Source organism: Elephantulus edwardii, unplaced genomic scaffold (genome assembly GCF_000299155.1).
Source record: "Elephantulus edwardii isolate Elephantulus edwardi_28Jun2011 unplaced genomic scaffold, EleEdw1.0 scaffold00087, whole genome shotgun sequence".
NCBI classification, from domain to species: domain Eukaryota; kingdom Metazoa; phylum Chordata; class Mammalia; order Macroscelidea; family Macroscelididae; genus Elephantulus; species Elephantulus edwardii.
The window spans coordinates 8,019,532-8,038,155 of record NW_006399837.1 but is presented as its reverse complement, the minus strand read 5'-3'; the positions used below and the strand labels follow the sequence as shown (position 1 = coordinate 8,038,155).

At 41.3% G+C, this 18,624-nt stretch overlaps 1 pseudogene; it reads left to right on the top strand.

The window, feature by feature from the left end:
- Nucleotides 1-18,175, top strand: part of LOC102875411 — a 31,532-nt pseudogene extending 13,357 nt beyond the window's left edge.
- Nucleotides 18,176-18,624: the final 449 nt, after the last annotated feature.

Sequence of the window (18,624 nt, the reverse complement as noted above, 5' to 3'; positions counted from 1 at the left end):
AATCCTGAAGGCATGTGGTTCAAGGCCACCAGCTGCTCCACACGGGAGAAGGTTAGGCAATCTCCTCCTTTTCAATTAACTGCCTCTGAAAACCAATTGGAGGGTCAGCTATGGGTCAGTTCCAACTCTAGAGTAAACAACAACATTGATACACTCTTATAATAATTCTTTACAATTGATTTTTTTAACACAGGATGATTAGATAATATTTGAATGGTTCCACATACAGACACCTCAGGAACCCACTCTTGAGAAACAGCATGGCCTCTCGTGAGCTCCGGTAACTGTGAAAACAGTACCCTCTTTTCCCAGATCCAGCTCGCAGCCCAACCTCACACTCACAAGTTAGTTTCACCCAGCATGAGTGAAGCCTTTTCTCAATCACTCTGACATTAGTTTCCTATTAATCATTGCAGGGATGAAAAATGAGTCTGTCTCCACAGGACCATTCAGCCCTTTACAGGAAAGGTTGCAGGTAATAGCATCTTTTCTGCTGACAGCAGTAGTATTTGTGTTCAGATAAGAGCACTTAGTTATCTAGCAGTAAGTGAATTAAAACATGAAGCCCCTTTCATTAAAGCAACCCAATAGCTTCAGTGTAGACTCAGACTAAACTCCATCCCCCGAAACTTCTTCAGCCAGGTCTCACCATCATCCCACTGGGAAAATGAGGGGGACATTCTTATTGGATATCTCTGTTGTCCCAATTACACTTACTCCCGAAAATAACCTATTTTAAAAAAAGAAAAATGTCAGTCCCTGTGTTACTGGCGTAGAATAACTCCAGTGGGAGCTTTTTGGCTTTATGTTTACGGACACAAATCATAAATCCTTACTTCTAAATGCTGCTCAGTGAGTTCAAACTACCAAACGTCAGGTTAACAATCAATCAATCAATCAAAAACCACTTTCACCACCTTGAAGTTCTCAAATCTGCATGCAGTTCTGAAACACTCTCAATATTATAAAACATCATAAAATATCCCATATATTTCTCTTTTAGTGTGAATTGTTGTGAGTGTCGCAGACCTAACAAACCCAAAGGTGGTGGTGGTGGTGGTGGTGGTGGTGGTTGTTATGTGCCATCGAGTCTTTTGCGACACATAGCGACCCTATGTACAAGAGTCCTAAACGCCATTCTATCCTATACCAATCTTGCCATCTCAAACACATTCATTCCCACCACTCCACCCACAGAATTGATCCATCTCATTGAGGGTCTCCCTCCACTCTGCCAAACATGATGTCCCTCTCCAAGGACCAGTCCCTCCTTGCAACATGCCCAAAGTATGTCAAATGAAGATTCAGATTCCTTGAATCCAGGGAACATTCTGGCTTCACCCTCTCCAGGACAAACCTGTTTGTTCTCCTAGCAGTCCATGGTGTATTCAACACTCTTCTCCAGCACCACAGCTCAAAGGCATCAATTCTCTTTCTATCATCCCTATTCGCTGTCCAACACTCTGATGCATAGAACATAATTGCAAAGTCTATAGCCTGGATCAGGTGCACCTTAGTCTCCAGTCTGACGTCATTGGACTTCAGTACTCTTTGAGAGGTCCCTCACAGCGGACTTGCCTAATGCAATTCGTCTCCTGATTACCTGGCTGCTGTTACCAAGACTGTTGACTGTGGAACCAAGTAAATGAAAACTATTAACTATCTCAATCACTTCACCATCCATACTGATGCTGCCAATTGTCCCAGTGGTGAAAATCTTTGTTTTCTTGATGTTGAGCTTCAATCCCTATAGGAGGCTGTAGTCCTTGACCTTCTGCAACAAGCGCCTCAGGTCTTCCTCAGTTTCAGCAGTCAGGGTTGTGTCATCTGCATAATGCAGGTTGTTGATGATTCTTCCACCAATCCTGATGCCACATTCCTCCTCGTACAGCCCAGTGTCTCCAGTTCAAATCCACCAGCGGCTCCATAGAAGAAAGATGGACAATTTCCTCCTGTGTTGTTTATTGTCTCAGGGTTAGCTATAAGGCAGTTTCAATGCTGTTGTTAGGTGCCATCAAGTCACGTCTGACTCACAGCAACCCTATGACCAAGAGATCTGAGCCCCGTCCTATCCTGTGCCATCCTCACAATCTCTGACAACCTCAAGCCCATTGCTGCAGAAACTGTCAGTCCATCTCATGGGGGTCTCTCTCTCTCTCCTTCACCATACCTCTAGTTTCCCAAACATAATGTTCCTCTGCAAGAAGTAACCCCTCCTAGTGACACGCCCAAAGTATGTGAGACAGAACTTCACGACCTTGACCACCAAGGAGCTCTCTGTCTGCACCTTCTCCAAGACATACGTATTTGCTCTTTTGGCAGTCCATGGGCTCTTCGGTACTCTTCTCAAATATCACCAATGAAAGGCAGCCATAAGAATGAGCAAATCTAGGAAGCCCTGGTGGCCTAGTGGCAAGAAGCTGCACTGCAATCCCAAAGACACATGGTTCAAATCCACCAGATGCTCTGCTGGAGGAGGGACAATCTCCTCCTGTACTGGTCAGATCTGATTTGATGGTACACACACACACACACACACAAATAAAAAAATAATAAAATAAAATAAAAATAAGCACATCTACCTTGAAAGAGGGACAGCCAGAATATTCTGGAAGTGAGAATGTTAAGATGTCATCTCACATACATTGGATATGTTTTAGGAATGACTAGTCCATGGAGGACATCATTTTTGGTAGAAGATTATCAAACTAAGAGAAGAAAGCCCTCAGAGTTGGCTAACGCAACAGCTATAACTGCAAACTCAGCCAACATGATGATTTTGAGATTGGCACAAGACCAGGTAGCATTTTGTTTTATTGGAAATATGGCTGTTAGAAATCAGAAGAGGAATACAGCACCTAGAAACAACCAGCAATACGAGGAAATTAATTTTCATTTTGCAACTCCCTGCTACAAGCTCCAACTTGAAGGCTACAGTTATGTAGTGATTTTGAAAATCATTACTCCTGTATGTACCTAACTTGGGAGGGTCTGGAGAACATCATTCTGAGTGAACTAACTCAGTCCCATAAAGACAAATACTGTATAAGACCATTATTTTCTAAAAAGAAAGATAAATAGTAAAATGTGTATGGGGATCCGAGGAAGGGAGGGGAGGAGCAGAGGGGTGAGGATGGGCCGGGGGTAATCGCAGAATCACACACTTTGATGGGTAGAGGGAGGGACGGGTAAAGTAAATGGAAAAGATTTGGTATGAAAAACAATGCATATGAACTTTGAAAACAAACCAGCATAAAATAAAACTTTTATTTAAAAAAGAAAACAAATGAAAAACAATAAAATCTTTCCCGCTTTACAAAACCCCACAAAAATAAAAAACCCCATTCAGGAGGGAGGAGAAGAATTTAAGAATAGTATTTCATATGCAATGTCTTTGTTGTGTGCTGTTGAGTCACAACCAACCTATAATTTACCCTCCAGTGGGTTTTTGGAGGCTGTAAATCACACGGGAGGAGATTGCACATCTTCCTCCCACAGAGCAGCTGGTGGATTTGAACTATGTGCCTTGGGATTACAGCAGTTTCTTCCCACTAGGCCACCAGAGCTCCCCTCTTAAAACTGAAAGCCATTTGTGTTAAGTCAACTTAGAATAGGTGAGATTGCAGTAAATTGCTCCTTGGCCTTCCTTGTCCTGTTCATAGCTAACGCTGGTTAGTAAACCAGGATGTTGGAGCACCAAATATGAAGGCACATTTTTAAAGGAAAAATGCAAATGTTTCACCCACTGGACTGATGATTCTAGCCCTTGAGGATAGCTCCTCCTTGACATAAAGGGATTGGAGACCCAGACAATGGCGTCAAGTTCCATGCTGTGGCTTGTTCAGTCCCAGAGAGGAAGTGGTCTCTGTTCCAGTCACCTCCACTATGTGTGCTTTGCCATAAGTAAAACCACAAGTTAAAATCAGACAAATATCTCTCTCTCCTTTCCTACTAGAATTGTAGTTGTTGTGTGCCATGGGGTCCGGAAACTCTATGAACTTGGAGAAACAATGACAGTAACACAAGTGCACAAGTGTTCAGGTCTTTCATTCATAGGGTCGCTGTGAGTCATCTACGGTTCAAAGGCACTTAACAACAACAACAACAACCACCATGGAATCAAAACAGATCCATAGGTGACCATCCAGTGGGTTTTCAGATGCAGTAAATCACATGGGAAGAGATTGCCCATCTTTCTTCCACAAAGCAACTGGTCAGTTTGAACCACATAACTTTGTGTTGGCAGTGTAATTGCTTTTCACTAAGCCACCAGACCTTAGTGTGAATTACAGTAACCTGGTCTAAAGAATTTGTGTTCACAGGACGACTATAAACCTTACAAGGAACTTCATGAGCATAAGGTACACTTTACTATGTCTGAGAAACAAAGTTCAGCCCCTCACAGTGAGAGTCTCATAGGTGGTCTTGAGGCTGGGGAATCTTCCCTGCTGTTATCTGCACTTCCATGTATTATCTTAAAAAGTAATTAACAAGAATTTCCTAGGACGCATATGTTGGGGGAGAGCAGAAGTGTGCATTTTTGGTACTAGGATTAAGCAATCAACCACTAAATTAAAGGCTAGAAGGTTTGTTGTGGTTGGTTTTGTTTTTTATTTTATACTGATTTACTTACAAAGTTCATATACATTCACAGAGGAAGTGGAGGAATTGTAAAACAATGAAAGAAGTTTTCTTTTACTTTTCAAAGAGAAGAGTGTACTGGGTGGGAGCTGTGAGCAGGGAGAAAAGTGCAACAATGTATGAATGGAAATCCAAAGTCTCTGTAAATTTTCATTAAAATTAATAGTAATAAATTTTTTACAAAAATAGTTTATATACATTGTCTTTCACACTAGATCTTTCCCATTTCCTTTACCTAGAAGTTTAACCCTTCAGCTGCTCCATGGGAGAAATGAACTCCATAAAGCTCATAGTCTAGCACACCCTGTGAGGCAGATTCTATTCTGATGTGTAGGGTGACTATGAAAAGAAATCACCTTGATATAGATAGAGAGCGATTCTACATCTCTGTATCTCTGCTTCTAGCTACATCTCTATCTTTATCTCTATCTCTATCATATCTATCTATCTATCTATCTATCTATCTATCTATCTATCTATCCATCCTGTTGTTGATTGCCATCAAGTCAGCAGGACTTGTAGGGACCCTATGAACAAAAAGCCTCAAGCCTTTCTATAACTATCGGCATTTTTGAAAGGTCATACAGTTTCCTGAGGCGTGTTGTTTAGGAAAGTGGATGCCACTCCTGCTTCCAAGATGTCTAGATCTAGATCTAGATCAATAGATCAATCGATCAATAGATAGAGATGGAGATATAGAGATTTCTTTAATAATTAACAAAAATTCATTTTCTTTAACCTGGTAGCATGATCCATAGACCAAATGTAGGCCTCTCTGAGGGTTAGAATCTACTAGCAGCTCCAAGAAAGAAATATAGGCCATCTTCTCTCATATGATGTACAGATTTACAGCCTCATAACCCCAGGGAGCACTGGTGGCTTAGTGGTAAGAAGTTGCACTGCCAACCCAAAGGTACTTGGTTCAAAATGTCCAGCTGTTCCAGGGGAGAAAGATGAGCAATTGTCTCCCATGAAATGTACTGCCTCTGAAAACCCACCACATGGTCGGCCGTCGCTTGGCTCTGATTTCACTGTACTTAACAACTAACACCCTCAGTGGAGGGTCAGGTATGAACTGGTTCCATTCTAGCTCCAAGGCAATGAGGAGGAAGAGTAGTTATATGTCACACACACACACACACACACACACACGTTCCTGCTCATTGTCAAGTCTGAACCAACTCATAGCTGACCTGCCAGGGGGTTTTCAGAAGTTATGTTGTTGTTATGTGCCATCGAGTCGTTTGCGACTCATAGCGACCCTATGTACAACAGCCCTAAACCCTGCTCTATCCTGTGCCAATCACACTGTCTCTGACACACCTACCCCGATTACCCCAGTCACTGAATCAATCCACCTCATAGAGGGTCTTCCCCTCCTGCGCTGTCCCTCCACTCTACCCAGCATGATGTCCCTCTCCAAAGACCTGTCCCTCCTTACAACATGTCCAAAGTATGTCAGACGAAATACAAATACAAATAAATACTGTTGTTGTTGTTGTTGCTGTAGACTGTCGAGTCAGAATTGACCCAGTACTGACCTGCCATTGAGGTTGTTAATAATTTTATATTTTAAAAAAAGAAATATTCTAAATTATCTGGGAATAAATGGAAGAGAAGAAAGTCATTATGTAAATGTCAGTAAATAAAAGAGCTACAAAGTTTCTTCAGATTTCAAACCAATTTATAATTACTGCCAACTATCTCCTCTAGTTCTTTAACACTCTCTCTCATTGCTGTGAAGCCAGAAGCAGCTTGTAATTGACCCTCCAGTGGGGTTTTGTAGGAAGGACACTGTTCATCCTTCTCCTATGGAGCCCTCCTGCAGGGCCACTGATGGATTCGAACCCCCACAGAGGCACATCTTCAGTTTGATGGTATAACTCCCTACGGAGCACACCACCAATCCCCAAGAGGCAGGAATGTGACTGGGGGAAAACTGCATATGTTAGTTAGCTTCTAATTAAAGATCAGACAATACCATGAGATTTAGGCTATAACCTCCATGATGTTTCATGTAATACCAAGTACGTTGATAGTTTCTTGTTGTTGATTGACATCAAGTTGTGTACAACTCATAGCAACTCTATGAACAAAATACCAGAGGACTTTCTATAACTACCACCATTTCTCCAAGTTCATAGAGTTTCCAGAGGCATGTGGTTTAGGAAGTGGATGCCACTCCTGCTTCCAAACCTGCTTTACATCTGAGAGCGCCACCAAGCACTGTCCACATTTAGAGACCATTATGGCATTTGATACCCAATGGCACAAGGTTCAACATCACAGCAAACCCTGATTACCTCAGTACAGCAAATTGACAAAGAATGATATACAAAGTAAAAGAATGTTTCTCCAATTATAACAACACTAGTCTCACTTAGCAGTGGTTAAGTGTCATCAAGTCAAATCCTATGGAGGTGGAAGAGGATATGATGAGTCCAGATGCTGATGGATTTGTGAGAAACTCTGTTTCTAACATTCAAGTGAATTAGACACACACCTGAAAACATTAGAAAGACAGTTACTTACAAATATTCTCACTGTGGAGCTATAAATGAGTCTAATACTCATTTACTATGTGATCAAATCAAGTCTTCAAATTCTAACATAGATGTTGGAGTAAAGTGAAACAGTTCTCTGCTGTTAGCCCAGTTTTATCTCATTTTAGATTATTTTTCTTTGTACTTTTGCTATGTATGTCAATCTTCTTCCTAAAATAAATTTATTATCCTTTCCCTTTAGGGAGCTCGGGTAGCCTTGAGGCAAGAAGTTGTGCTGCAATTCCAAAGGCACACAGTTCAAATCTACCAGCTGCTCCAAAGAGAAAGATGGTCAGTCTCCTCCTGTGTGATGAACTGGCCCTGAAAACCCATGGAACGGTCAGTTATGGGTCGGTTCTGACTCCAAGGCGCACAACAACAGTAACAACAATCTTTTCCCATTGGTATCAGAACTCATTTTTTCGCACATGTGATTACTGTGGTTTTAAATGCCCCTCTGTCCCCACGTCCGTCATTTCCCTTACTAATTTATACAGCGGTGGTGTTAGTTGCCTTGAGTCTCTTCCAACTCCTGTGTGCAGAGGAGAACTACACCTTAGGGTCGTCAGGCCTGTGACCTTTCAGAAACAACCTGCCATCCTCCCCCCACCTGAGGGAATCCCAACGGCCACACCACCCACTACTAGTGAGATGCTGGACCTTATCATCCAGTTGGGTCCAACTCAGGGTATTGCCCCCATTGGGTTTCTAAGGCTGGAAGAGATTCCCCAGCGCTCTCCCAACAACAACAACAACAACAACAACCTCTTCACCAGAGTGACCTCCACCGCCTTAGTCTGTTGAACTGTCTGTCACGTGTATTTTTATATGTATATTTATAATATTATAATTCACTATTTTGGGCGAATGTTAAGCTATTCTTGCTATTTTTTCCATTAACAAAAATATTTAAATTATGTATTGCTGTGCAATCTTCTTGTTATCTTTTCTTCATCAGAATGCAATTAGCTTAAATTTAGATGAGTATATTAATTTCACTCTTCCACACTACTTGTGAATGAAGTATACCTTCCAATGAAAAACTGTACTATCTTTCAAAATCTATTTAAAACAGATGTCATCTAAGGGTTTCAAAGCTGAAACAAAATCTGTAGAGAAAAGGCAAATAAAAGCCAGCTAGATTCTGTTCATAAAATGTGATATTTTTAAAAAAATACCTTCGCAATCTATAAGTTATAGAGAGACTTCGTGAAAACAAGTCCATGGACACTGACATTATTTGAAATATGTGGCTCCTCTTTGCCTGAGAAGTAAGGCCACACTTTGACAGGCTTACCATGATTAGAGAAAAACCTTTTTTGCATGGAACTGAAGATACCACCCTTCAAATGAAGCTGCTGTATCTCATACTTACCTTACCACATTTATTATTCCATACAATAACTGAGTGTGCCATATTACTTAAGGTTTTACATCTTGCTTAATCATAGTTTCCCCATTTAATTATACATTGGAGACAATAATCAAACCTCACTCTGACTTGCTGCCTGAGACTAATGGATTTTCCTTTCTCTCACAGAGGGAAGCTATCTGTTCCATTTCCCTGTCTGAGATCATACTCAAGGCCTTTCACGCGTGTTTTTAAATACTTTGCCTTTCTTTCTGTTTCTTAAGGATCCCTGGTGGCACAGTAGTTAAGCAATCCGATGTCAACCAAAACATCTGTGGCTCAAATAAAACAGCTATTCTGTGGGGGGAAAGGGTTATAGCCTTGAGCCATCGTAAAGTAGTTCTGCTCTGTTCTCCAGACTCTGGATGAGTTAGCATCCACTCAATGCCAATGGGCAGTCGGTCTCCTTGGGAGCACTTGGTGGCGGTGGTGATATTAGTTGCCGACAGGCTGACAGGTTCATGGACACCCTACGAACAACAGATTGAATCTTGTCTTATCCTTTGTCATCCTCTCCGTCTCCACCAGTGCCAATCCACATGGTTAAAGCCTACCCTTACTTTCACTGACCTACTCTTTTTTGGTTTGTTTTCGTTTTTCTTGTTTTAATAGAAATTTTACTGAAAGTTTATAGAGACTTTGGATTTCCATTCATTCCTTGTTGTACATTTTCCTCCCTGCACATCCCTCCCCTCCAGTTGGCTCTTCTCTTTGAAAAGTAAACAATCAATCAATAAAATAAAATTATAAAATATTATACTTCCATTATTATACAATCCCACCCCCGAGCCCACTCCCCCATGAAGCTCTCATTCTGGACTCTTGACCTACTCTTTTCAGGATGAAGTCTTTTCCCATGGACTTGTACCTCCTGAAACAGGCAAGGAGATGGAGTATGTAAAACCAACTTTATCTTCCTTATCTCTAAGGAGAACCATGGCTGCACTTTCTCTAAGATAGAGCTGTTTGGTTTTCTGACAGTCCGTGATGTTTCAGTCCTCTTCACCAACACCACAATTCAAATGAATCGATGCTTCCTTGCTCGGCCTTACCTGTTGTCCAGCTTTCATATGCATATAACACAACTGAAAATACCATGGCTTGGGTCAGGCCCATTACAATCTTTAAACAGACATCATTGTCCTTCAGCACTTTCGAGAGGCCATTGATACCTATTGTTCGAGTTGTGAAGATGTTTGCTTTATTTTTTTGGTGTTTGTTTTCTTGACATTTAGAAACAATTTATGTGGAAGGCTGTGGTCTTGATCTTCAGGAAGTACTTTAAGAAATCCTATCTGTTGGGGGGAAAAAGTTTTTGATGTGTACAGAAATCTCTGTGCACATCAAAACCTTTTTCCAAAAGGGTGAAGAAAAAGACCTATAGACTGGGAACAAACATTGGGCAATACCATCTCAGACAAGAGTCTTATAACAAAAGCTTACAGAATACTCCTGGGCCTCCACAAGAAAAAGACTGATAACCCAATTACAAAATGGACAAAAGACATGGAAAGAATTTTCACAGAGGAAGGTATTTGAATTGCAAACAGACACATGAAGAAATGCTCCAAATAACTGGCAATAAGAGAGATGCAAATCAAAACCACAATGAGGTACCATCTCACTCCAGTAAGAGTGGCAAAGTTTAACAGGGCAGCAAGTAATAGATGTTGGAGAGGATGTGGTGAGAAAGGAACTCTTTACATTGTTGGTGGGATTGTAAAATGGTGCAACCATTCTGGAAGGCAGTTTGGCGCTTCCTCAAAAAAGCTGAACATAGAAATTCCATATGACCCAGCTGTTCCACTACTTGGAATATACCCTGAGAATATGAGAACTGAGGCACAATCTGAGATTTGTACGCCAACGTTCATAGCAGCATTATTCACCACCGCAAGAACATGGAAATAGCCCAAATGTCCAACCACAAAGGAATGGATTAAGAAATTACGGTATATTCACACAACAGAATACTATGCAGCATGCAAGAACAAGAATTTTGGAAATTATTATCTAACTGGGGAGGGACTGGAGAGCATTATGCGAAGTGAACTAATTCAGTCCCAGAGGATAAATGTTGCATAAAACTGTTATTGTAGGAGTATAAGGATCCAGGAGAGAGGGAGAGGCTGGAAGCAGAGGGATGTCGATGTACAGGGGGGAGAGGGGATTAATCACTGGGTTGTACAATTAATTTGATGGGTCGGGGGAGTGAGGGAAATTGAAAGAATTTGTTTAAATTTGTATTAGAATTTTGTAAATAAAATAGTGAAAAAAGTCAGCTTGGAGAGGGAGAAGAGGGGTTGGGGGTAAAATGTGCAACAATGAATGAATGAAAATCTAACTTTTCTGTAAACCTCTGTTAAAATTAAAATAAAAAATTTTATTTAAAAAAACGGATCCTCACTTCCTATAAGAATGATGTGTCATCTATTTAACGTAGTTTGTTGAACATCCTCCAAGCTTGATGCCACATTTTCTTCATATAGTCCAAATTCTCGAATTATTTGCTTTTCGTGTATCTTGAGTAAGTATGGAGAAAGGACATGGTTCTGACACATCGCTCCTAATTTTAAACCATACAGGATCCTCTTGTTCTTTTCAAATGACTGTTTCAGGGTCTATGTAAGATTTCTCATGACTACAGTTAAGTGTTCTGAAATTACCATTCTTCTCAATAGTACCTATAATTTATTGTGATAAAACAATAAATAAACAGGTAAACATATTTACAAAGTCAGTAAAACACAAGGAAACATCTTTCTAATACTCTGTCTTCAGCCAAGATCCATTCGACATCAGTAATAATATCCTTCATTCCATACTCTCTTCTGAATTCAGTTTCAATTTCCAACAGTGCACTACAGACATACTGCGCCAGCCATCTTTTAAAATCTTCAGCAAGATTTTTCCTGCATGTGATATAGCACTTATCACAATAGAATTATTTGAAAAATCTGTTCCCATCAGCTTCTGTCTGTCTTGTCTGCCATACCACAAATCCTAGATGAGCACAGACTCTGCCATCCTTGTCACCTACAGTAAAAACTTGTTGAATTAAAACAGAACTGCAGTATTCTAAATCCAAATTACTGATAAGAAAGTTCTACTATAGAACACCGTATAGTATCCCCACAATAGGACTTAAACCAGTTAACGTCTCAAAACACTTCCTACATAACTCAGAACACTCACCTTCAAATGTTGTTGTTGTTGTTATGTGCCGTCGAGTCGCTTGCGACTCATAGCGACCCTATGTACAACAGCCCTAAACTCTGTTCTGTCCTGTGCCAATCGCACTGTCTCTGACACTCCCATCCCGATTATCCCAGTCAATGAATCAATCCACCTCATAGAGGGCCTTCCCCTCCTGCGCTGTCCCTCCACCCTCCCAAGCATGAACTCCTTCTCCAAGGACCTGTCTCTCCTCACAACATGTCCAAAGTATGTTAGACGAAGCCTCAGAATCCTTGCCTCCAAGGAGCCACCTGGTTTAGCCCTTTCCAGGACGAAATCTGTTTGTTTTCCTAGCAGTCCCTGGTATTCTCAATACTCTTCTCCAGCACCACAGCTCAAAGGCATCAATTCTCCTTCTATCCTCCTTGGTCATTGTCCAACTCTCTGATGCATAACAAGTGATTGTGAAGACCATGGCAATGCAAAAATCAATGCCTATCATGTTCTACTTGTTGGCAGTGGACAGATTTTGGGCTAAGAATCTCTTTTAATTCTTCATGATGACTTGCTAGTATATTATTAAAGATATTAATATCTCAAAACTAAAGTTGTGTTATACCTCAAAATAAGCTTTTATTGAGGGTAATTCCTTTATGGACAGCTAATCAAAGCTTCCAGCTGTTCCCCCCACAAAGCCCTTCTGAGAGGCCTTCATTAGTTCTATTGTATGGCTTGGGGAAGGACAGGGACTATTCTTGACGGATCTTTTTTTTTCTTCCTTTTATGTTATGCAGGCATGAAATCTCAATATAGATGCTTATGTAGTTCACTGTACAAAGCACAGCTGTGAGATTATCACTTACGAGGACATTAAAGAAAGAAACACAGCCGTAGGCCTGGGCACAGCGAATTACTGATGAGAGCTGTAATTGAAAAGCCGATTTTCCCCATCCACAGTTCCAAATGTAGACCCCAAAGGAGGTCATGTGCGCAAGCTTTGCGAGTGGAGTATAATCTCAAAAATAATTTGTGTATTTTTAAACCCAAGTCTGTTTTTTGCTGTCATTTTTGTTAATCAGGCTGTAAGCTCACCATTTCCTGTTGGCAGTGTTACTCTAGGCTTCTCTGCGTTGTGGCTAACTTTTCATGATTACCAGAGTTAATTTGTGGATATTATTGACATTATTTGACATCAAATATCTCCATGTACATTTTATTACAAGATCCAGCTCTTACATTTAAAAATAAATAACTGGACAATTTAATCGTGTCATTAGAAAAGAAAATGGAGAGATAGGTGAAAGAAGGAAGAAAGAGAAGGAAAAGGAAAAGTAGGAATGGAAAAGAGGGATGGAGGTGAGAAGCGGGATGAGAAAGGATCAAACTTTTCAGACTGCAACTAAAACTAGCCTCTGCTGCTACCTGCTGGCCACTTAGAGAACTACAACAAGAAACCATGAACTGCTGGCAAGAGCATGCTTATTTTAGAAGCGGTCACTTGCACTGTTTTGTGAGTAGATTAAACGGTATCATGACTGTTACTTCAGGACTGAAAAAACAGATTAACTCTTCCCAATGGAGCACATAAATATAATAATCTGCTTCTGGATGTAAGAAACAAGCTTATATTCTAAATTAGAAGGTAACAGCCCGGCAATTGCCAATCACTGGCTAGGTGCAGACACACTCAAGCTTTGAAATATGGGAGCTTTGTAGACGTTGCAAAAGAACTATTGTATTATGGACATAATATATTCTCCAAGTTCAATGCTGAATCAGCCTGCAGTATGGTATAGATTTCTTTCTCAGGCATCTAAATTTACTTAAGAAAACCTCTTAGAAATTAAAGAAGCTACTCATTAAATGCTATGAATCAGAAAGCTGGACAATGACTAGAGATGATAGAAAGAGAATTGATGCCTTTGAGCTGTGGTGCTGGAGAAGAGTATTGAATATACCATGGACTGCCAGGAGAACAAACAGGTTTGTCCTAGTTTGTCCTAGAGACGGTGAGACCAGGCTGCTCCTTGGAGGCAAGGATTCTGAAGCTTTGTCTGACATACTTTAGACATGTTGCAAGGAAGGACCAGTCCTTGGAGAGGGACGTTATGCATGGGAGGGTGGAAGGACAGGGCAAGAGAGGAAGACCCTCGATGAGATGGATTTACTCAGTGACTGGGGTAATGGGGATACGTGTGTCAGAGACAATAAGATTGGCACAGGATAGAGCTGGTGTTCACAGGGTCACTATGAGTCTCAGGTGACTCAACAGCACATAACACCAACTCATTAAATCACAAAACGAAAACATGTGTTGTTGTTAGGTGCCGTCAAGCTGACCACCACTCATAGCGACCTATGAACAGCAGGTCTACACCTTACCTTGTCCTGTGCCATCCTCACAATCTCTGTCTTGCTCGAGGCTATTGTTGCTGCTACAGTCAAGCCGTCGCATTGAGGGTCTTCTCTTTCACTGACTCTCCATCTTTCGTACTTGAGGTGTCCCCTATTAGGTTAAAGAATGCTCACTTAGGGCCTTGGGGACAGGGACAAATGAGTATTGAAGAAGAGAAGTTTGTTACATTTGAGGATGAGGATATCAAGACAAGCTCAAGAAAAAGACGCGCCACAAACAGGGAAGCCCATGCTATGGGAGCAGAAGCGTGACATAGAAATAAGGGTCTGTTCCGTGTAGTGACTGTAACTGAGCTTAAACATGACCTGAAACTGTGAGGACGGTTCAAGATAGAGACGCTTCAATCTGCTGTTCATAGGGAGCTGGTGGTCTACTGGTAAAAGGCTGCACTGCCAACTGAAAGGCACATGGTTCAAATCCACAGCTGCCCCAGAAATGTAAGTACTCTCGTCCTGTGCAATTTACAGCCCCCGAAAACCCTCTGGAGGGTCAGTTATGAGTGTTCCTCCTTGAAGGCACGTACCAACAACGAGGCCACTATGAGCTGTAGTTGACTGGACAGCACTTAACAACAGCAAAGCACGTTACTCACTACATTTTGGCCATTGTTAGGTGCCATTGAGTTGCCTGTATCACATAGTGACTCTGTGTCCAACAGAGCAGTACTGTGCCTGATGGTGCCTCCTCCTCACAGCCTCCGCTCTGCCCAAGCCCACTGTTGAAGCCACTCTGTCAAGCCATCTTTTTTTTTATTTTAATGAAAGTTTAGAGTTTCCATTCTTTCATTATTGAACTTTTCTCTCTGCCCATCCCGCCCTGCATTCACTCTTCTCCTTGAAAAAGAAAAGAAAAACTCTTGCACTGTTATGCAATCTCTCCCCCAAGTCCACTAATACCCAATCATACACCCCTTTTAAAGAGTTCTCTCCCTCATCTGTTTCCATGCAATACACATCACTCATCCCCTCCTTCTCTGTCTTCCCTCAACCCCAATGTCAGTCCCATTTTACAATAGTGGCCCTATGCAATATTTGTCCTTTTGTGACTGAGATATTTCACTCAGCATAATGTCCTCCAGGGTTACCCATTTTTAATAATATTTCGTGAGTTCCTTGTTTTTCAATGCTGCAGAGTATTCCATTGTATTGAATGTACCAGAGCTTCTCTATCCATTCATTTCTTGATGGGCACTTGGATTGTTTCATCTTGCTGAAGGTCTTGCTCATTTTCTCTGACCGACTGTGGTGTCTTCTAGGGACCAGTCTCTCCAGAACATGTTCAGCACATGTGAGATAAAGATTCACCATCCTCGCTTCTAAGGAGCATTTTGGCTTCACTCCCTACAGCACAGATTGGCTTGTTCTTTTGAAAGCCCATTGATATATTAAATATTTTTATCAACACCATGAATCTAAAGCACCAATTTGATTAGTTTTCCTTTTTCATCAGCCAACCTTCACAGCTTATGAGAAAACTGAAAATGTTGTGTATTGAATCAAGAGCACTTTAGCCTCCAAAGTGACAGCCTTGCTCTGGGAATGGCGTGCATTTTGTTTGAGGCTGTTAATCGGAAGGTCAGTGAACAAAATCCCCCAGTTGCTTTCCTGGGCAAAGATGAGACATCTCCTCTAGTACAGATTTAGAGCCTCGGAAACTCGATGGGGAAGACGGTATCATCACGAGTTGGAATAACCAAGGAGATCACCGAGTCTTCCCCTGTAAAGCTGGAGTGAGTACGAACTGCTAGTCTGTCAGCAGACAACCATTTAACATGGGACCGTCAAGGTTCCTTAAGAACGCCATGTGACACATGACCATTAAATGATGGGAGGAAATTCAGCACCGTATTTAGGCAAAGATAAATAATTACTGAAATATGATCATATAAACACTGACAAGGAATTGGCTAATATCCTATTTCCCTCACCATTCCTAAAAATAATAATATAAGGATTGATTAAGAATATCTGAGAAGCCAGTAACAAGACAGAAATGCACATCTAAGAGATTTATGGGTGAGAGCCTGTAAAGAATGGCCTGTAACATGAAGATGAAGATGAAGATGAAGATACAGTGTGAACGGGCAGAGCCTCTGGCTGTCAACAGGTCTGGCACAAACGAAGAAGTGGAAGGAAGGGACACTGAGTAGGAACAGTTTAGATCTGCTGTGATGTTCCCAGAATGTTGTCAGTCTGACAGTCATTGCACTGGGATCAGTCACGCTGAAGTGGATAGAACATCTGGGTGCTAACATCCAGGTCATTGGGTTTTTGTTCCTTCCCAAGTGTTTGTTAGGTGACTTTGAATCACCTCCAACTCATGGTGACCCTCTGGACCACAGACAGGAGCCTTGCCCTAACCTGTACCATCCTCAGGATCATACCAGAGCCCACTGTTCCCGTCACTGTGTCAATCCGTGTTGTTGAGGGTCTTTAACTATTTCTGTGACCCTCAACCTTTCCCAGCATAAAGAATGTCTCTTTCCAAGGACGGGTACCTCCTGCCAGCAGGCTTGAAGCACATGAGAGGAAGTTTTACCATCAACCCAAGAAGGAAAGAAGCTTGAGATCAAGATTCAACAACTTGAGAAGGAAAAAGGAGAGAGGGGAATCAAGACAATTTGTCCTCACTAATTTTAAAAGAGGGAGCTCTGGTGGCCTCCTGTCAAAACATTTTGCTACCAGTTTTAAGGTATGTGGTTTGCATCAACCAGCTGCTCTGTGGGAGAGAAATGGGCCATCTTCTCCCACTTAAATAAAGCCTTTGAAAACCTGCCGGAGGCTCAGCTCTGAGTCAGTTCCAGCTTGACAGCGCAAAACAACAACATTAAAGAAAATGATAATGTTTAGTGTTTAGGCCTGTAAGCCTCCTACTCATTATTATAAACTATTCAAGAGTTTTTCACTCTAATATTGGAGACTGTCACCAAAATGGTGGACCTAGATCTTAATTACATTATTGCTGTCTTATATAATTTGGGAGGTCCGCCTCTATCGATGAAGAGAGGCTGAGGGCTGCGAGTTGTGGCCAGAAGCCCCTGGGTGGTTAGGGTGTTGCCTTCCTTATTCTGAGCCATTGTCTGGGCTATCAGCAAGAGGAAGATGACCAGCTGGGCTGCCCTAACCCTGATGCCTTCAGCAGTGCACAAGATGAAACTACTTCTTAAAGATATAGCAGATAGTTTTCAAAATAGCAAAGAGTTGGAAACAACCCAAGTGCCCATCAACACATAAATGGATAGAGAAGCTGTGGTATATTCACACAATGGAATATTATGCACCACTGAAAACAAAGAACTCATGAAATATTATACAAAATGGGTAACCCTGGAGGACATTATGCTGAGTGAAATTTCTAAGTCACAAAAGGACAAATACTACATAATGCCACAGTTATAAAACAGGACTGACATGGGTGTTGGGGAGAAACTAAGAAAACAGGGGATAAATAATGTATTCAGCATTGAAAGAGATGAGAGAACTGTATAAAAGGAATATATGATTAGGTATTATTGGCATGACAAGAGTTCAGAATTAAGAGCTGAATAGTAAAGCAGTCTGGTAGTAGGAGACTGTATAACAATGAAAAAGCTCCCCCCCCCCAAAAAAAGTGAGCTGGGGAGAGGGGGAGCAGGGAGGAAAATGTGCAACAATGAATGAATGGAAATCCAAGTTCTTTATAAACTCTCTTTAAAATCTCCATTAAAAAAATAAAAATAAGATAAGCCTGAACACAGAGGTGTGAGAGTTGGTTTTCGAACTTGAGGTTGCAACTGCCTTTCTGATGCTTTAGAATATACGAAGACACAAGGAGATTCTGATGAGGAAGTTGCTCAAGACGGATCAGAGTGGTCATCAAAAGAAAACACAGCTCAGCCTTCTAGGAACATTAGTGGATGATGTAGATGACACATTATCCGGCATGTTTGTGTTCAATAACCCAAACATCAAAGGAACATGTGGCTGTGGAGAAAGCTTTAGCCTCTGACCTCTCGGGACCCATCACACTGCTCTGAGCTTCAGGGATACACACAGAAACCTTGGGCTGACTGAAAAACTGTGTGACTGTCATGTTGTTACATTCATAATGTATTGCTGTCTTCTGAGATAAAGAAAGGAAAAATGTGAAAAGCCAAAACAGAACTATCTCATTTGGCTTTAAGCAATGCCATAAGCATCTGTGGTCCTCCTCCTGGACGTATCCTGACATCATGTGGTAAAGACTGCTTTGGTCATGTAGCCTATGTCGCCAACTATCATGTTTGTCATTTTCTTCAACAAGGACTCCAGATTAGGAATGGATTATTGACCCCAAACGAATGGATAGAGAAGCTATGGTATATTCACACAATGGAATACTATGCTGCCTTGAAAAACTCATGAAATAGTATTCAAAATGGGTGAACATGGAGGACAGTATGCTGAGTGAAATATCTC